Source organism: Diospyros lotus, chromosome 8, assembly GCF_014633365.1.
Source record: "Diospyros lotus cultivar Yz01 chromosome 8, ASM1463336v1, whole genome shotgun sequence".
Classification (NCBI taxonomy): domain Eukaryota; kingdom Viridiplantae; phylum Streptophyta; class Magnoliopsida; order Ericales; family Ebenaceae; genus Diospyros; species Diospyros lotus.
Window position 1 is genome coordinate 24,409,997 of NC_068345.1, and position 4,977 is coordinate 24,414,973.

Below are 4,977 nucleotides of genomic sequence, written 5' to 3' on the forward strand. Positions count from 1 at the left end.
CGCTGGGATAATACTCTCAACAATTATCTTATACTCTCAACAAGATTCGAACCCCCAACCTCTCATGACTAAGTTTCGCGCGTGAGCCAGCTGATCTGGGAGTCTTTTTGTTCATTGATGTATATAAAATATATTTATACTATTCTCTTTCAAATATTTCAGAATTATATTTATACACCAAAATTTCTCAAACTTATTTAATGATATTAATTTTAATATTTAATGTTAGTAAAGGGAAATGAATATTAATTTTAATTTTATTTCGTTATTAATTTAAATAAAACTTTATTAATTATTATATTAGAAGTGAAAAATTATGTTTTGATTTTGATTTTAATTTTAATATATTTAAAAAATTATTAGTTTAATTTTTACTAATATTAATGTTACTAAAAATTATTGTGATATGTTTAAATGTAAAATTTTTAAATTTTTATTTAATTTTTTGTATTTTTTAGTGACGGGTTGACCCGCCGCTAAAATTTAATTCTTTATTTAATTTCTTTTATTTTTTAGCGACGGGTAGACCCCATCGCTAAATTTTAATTCTTTATTTTTATTTTTATTTTTATTTTTTTTAGCCACGGGTCGACCCGTCGCTAAATTTTAATTTTTTTATTTAATTTTTTTTATATTTTAGCAACGGGGTTGAGCCCGTCGCTAAATTAAAATTTTTTTATTTAATTTTTTTTTAATTTTTAGCGACGGGAAATACCCCGTCGACAAATTTAAATTTTTTATTTAATTTTTTTTTATTTTTTAGCGACGGTGTTGACCCCGTCGCTAAATATTAATTTTTTATTTATTTATTTTTAATTTTTAGCGACAAGAGTGACCCGTCGCTAAATTTTAATTTTTTATTTAATTTAATTTATTATTTCTTTTAATTTTTAGCAACGAGAGTGACCCCGTCGCTAAATTTTAATTTTTTATTTAATTTCTTTTATTTTTTTAATTTTTAGCGATGGAGTAATCCTGTTGCTAAATTTTAATTTTTTTAATTTCTAGTGACGAGAGTGACCCCGTCGCTAAATTTTAATTTTTTTTATTTTCAGTGACGGTGTCACTCCCGTTACAAAAAATTAAAATTTAGCGACGGTTACCCGTTGCTAAAAAATAAAAAATAAATAAAAAATTTAAATTTAGCGATAGGGTCAACCCCATCACTAAAAAATAAAAACAATTTAAATAAAAATATTCAAATTCGCTAAAAAATAAAAAAATTTAATAAAAAATTAAAATTTAGTGACGGGGTCAACCCTATCGCTAAAAACTAAAAAAATTAAATGAAAAATTTAAATTTAGTGACGGGGTTAACCCCGTCTCTAAAAAATAAAAAAATTCAAATTAGTTAAAAAATAAAAAAATTAAATAAAAAAACTAAAATTTAGCGACGAGAGTGACCTCGTTGCTAAAAATTTAAAAAAGTAAAAAAATTAAAATTTAGCGATGAGTCAACCCCGTCGCTAGAAAATAAGAAAATTAAATAAAAAATTAAAATTTAGTGACGGGGTTACTCTCGTCCCATCGCTAAAAAGTAAAAAAAAAAACGAAAATTTAGCGACGAGGTTACTCCCATCCTATCGCTAAAAATTAAAAAAATTAAATAAAAAAAATTAAAATTTAGAGACGGGTCATCCTCGTCGCTAAAAAATAAAAAAATTAAATAGAAAAACTAAAATTTAGCTACGAGGTTACTCCCGTCGCAAAAAAATAAAATAAATTTAAATAAATAAAATTAAAATTTAGAGACGGGATTTCCATCGCAAATTCCATGCTAAATTTAGTGACGGGTATTCCGTCGCTAAATTAAAAAAATATTTAAAAAAATTAGCGGCGAAAATTCCGTCGTTATCCGTCACTAATTAGTGATAGAATAATTCTGTTTCTAAATTCCGTCGCTAAATACGATTTTTCTTGTAGTGCATTTGATGCTGCTATATAAGAGCTGTGTGATGTCCTAATCGTGACAGATTATTCTCTCTCTCTCTCTCTTTCTCTGAAACCCTAAGTTGGCGATTTCTTGAAGCGAGACACATCCTGTGAATCTTTCTTTTTGATTTCTGGTTTCGATCAGTTAGTTGGTTGTTTCCATGGTAAGATCGTCTAGTAAGGATTGTATTGCTTTAATCTCTATATTGTTTTAAGCGCCTGAGATGTGAGAGATTGGTTGGTTGAAAGAACAGATTTCAAACCTTGATCGCGAGATCGGTCTAGAACAGATCTGTAACTCCCCGCTTTTTCTCTTACCGAGCGTGTCACTATACTGGGGCCCAAAATATACATAAATTATTTTTTTCTTTCTTTCTCGGTATATATCTTAACCTTAAGTATTGAATTCCAAACAAAATCCCCAGCAAATCATTTAAAAATGCGAAAACGATAATCGAAACCTGATATGGTACATAATCAATTCACTTTATTTATTACATAAGAATTCGTACCATAGTTAACATCATATCCTCAATATTGAAATACATAAATACATGGAGATTCCGTAATGTTCTAACAAGGCTAATCATCAATAAAGCATCAGCTAAAATATCTCCGAGACAACTTGTTAAATCATCAGCCATGCCTTCACGTGTCGTCATATCTCAACCTGTTCCCTACCCTAACTGCAAGTCTAAACTGGAACGTGGAATGTTTTAGGGGCATAACCCATTAGAAGATGAAACTTCTAGTGAGGGTCCAAAACATATATATATATACGAATGCATGATGCAATAACATGAACAACATTGCCCTTAATGTAACTTCCCAGGCCCACCAGCCCGGCATGGAATCCTAGGCAAATCCCGAACCTTTGCAGGATAAGCCTAACGTTATTCCATCATTGCCCTAGGAGAATTATGGCTACACTCTGAGGACGACATCCCATTCCCATGCACAAATATCAATGTGAGAATAATATCGTGTCATGCAATTATCACGACTTTCCATGCAATATGTCAAAATGAATCATATCTTTCGTAAATATTATGCATATATAAGCAATCATATCTTTCACAAATATCATGCATAATAAACAATCATATCATGTAGGATAGGAAAACTCACCTTTTGAGATAAGCTTGTATTTTCTCCAAAAGCGTGCATCGCCTCGATATGCATGCCCCACCTTGATTTTTGTGCCAACTCTCAAAAGTTGCACCAATCACATCATCTCGATCACCTCAATCATAAAATAATATTTAATCACTAAATATCCTCAATATTCCATTTATTTCATTTTTCCTTCATTTTCTTTTATTTTTCTTCTAAAAATCCCAATAAATACATCGAGACTATTTTCTCAAATCTATCTTCACAACAATTCATAATAGACTATAAAATTCCAAGGAAAAATGCTGAACTTACCCAGATGTTGCATTTTCACGCAAAACGAGGTTCTTTGATGCTAAAACTGAGACATCGGGAATCCAACTTCAAAACTTTTTGCACGGACCTCCATAAAACATTTTTTTCTAGATTTTTAGGAATTTTTTTCATATTTTTCCAGCCACCCACGCGCCCCCACGTGCTGGCGCGTGGGTTGTGCGTGCTGACCAGTGCGTGTGGCCCACGCGCCGGTCATCTTCTTCTGCGCCGGCCATGCCGGCGATGCTGTTTTTCGATGCCATCTTCTTCTCCTCTTCCAGTCGATCCTCATGGCCATGTTTGATCCTCAAAGGAGCACCGGAAGACCTCTCATCGGGGTTTTGAATGCTGTTTTTCGATGCCATCTTCTTCTTCTCTTCCAGTCGATCCTCATGGCCATGTTTGATCCTCAAAGGAGCACCGGAAGACCTCTCATCGGGGTTTTGAATGTTCGGCCAGGCGGACCGCCTCCCAACTTCAGCGAGGCCTCGAAACCCCCTGAAACTTGCTCCAAAATTCTCCAAACTTACCAGAAATGCTCCTCTCACTATGGGCAACAAAAGCCTCTTAAAATGGAACGCTAATTCGTTCAATAAGTGGGTCGATTTTGAAGCTCAAAAACCCTAACTTTCGACCACCATTGAATGCCTATCAAACGAGCACCAAAATGTTCCAAATTTTTCAGAATTCTTCTTCAAGCTGTAATATCCCAAGAAAAAGAAATTGAAAATGATAATAATGATAATAGGGATAATATTATAATCATAAAAAAAATAACAAAAGAGTAAATGAAAATTAATTTAGTTTAAATGAAATTGATTTAATTAAAAGGAATGGCGGTGCGTGAGCTGAGCATCAAAAAAATTTGATATTTTGTTTTGTCTCTCATTGAAGCTTCTGGCTGAGATGGGGAAACAGAGAGAGAGAGAGAGAGTGTGTGTAGAAGAAGGGAGAAATTCGACTAAGTAGAAAACAGGGGAAGGGAAAATGAAGAAGAAGGCAGTGAACGGAAGAAGAAGAAGGGCAAAGCAAGGAAGGATCGTGGCTACTGTTCGGCTCCTGCAAACTCTCTCAGGCAAGCCCTCTTCCTCTGCTCGTTTCTATTCTCCGCTTGCGAGATGCCATCCTCCCTCTTATTGTTGCTCTTTCTTCCTATATAGCTGTGGTATGTACATTTGTATATATAAATATATCGTTGCAAGTAGCAGTGGGCTCGGCAGATTATACATATGTTGTTATCTTCGGTGTAGCAGTTCGGGTAGGCCACTATGAGGGAGATTTGCTGTTAGTCCCAAGGGAAGCTCGCTGCAATGGGATGTTTAAATGGGTGTATTTATCCAAGCTTATTTGGTGCAATAGTTGGGTTGCTGTTCGCCTATATATATATATATATGCATGCGGGTGGCTGCGAGTAGAGGCCTTTGCCCGAGAGTGAGCCTGACCCTTTATCCTCTATCGTTGCTCCTCTAGTGTTTGTGGGTAAATATATATATGTGGGGGTGTGCACAATGGGTAAGGGTGAAACCGTGATGGCCGAGATTCTTTGTGCGACTGCAAGTATACCTATAATATTATGTTTGTGTGTCACTGTAAGTAAGTAAATATATATATACATAT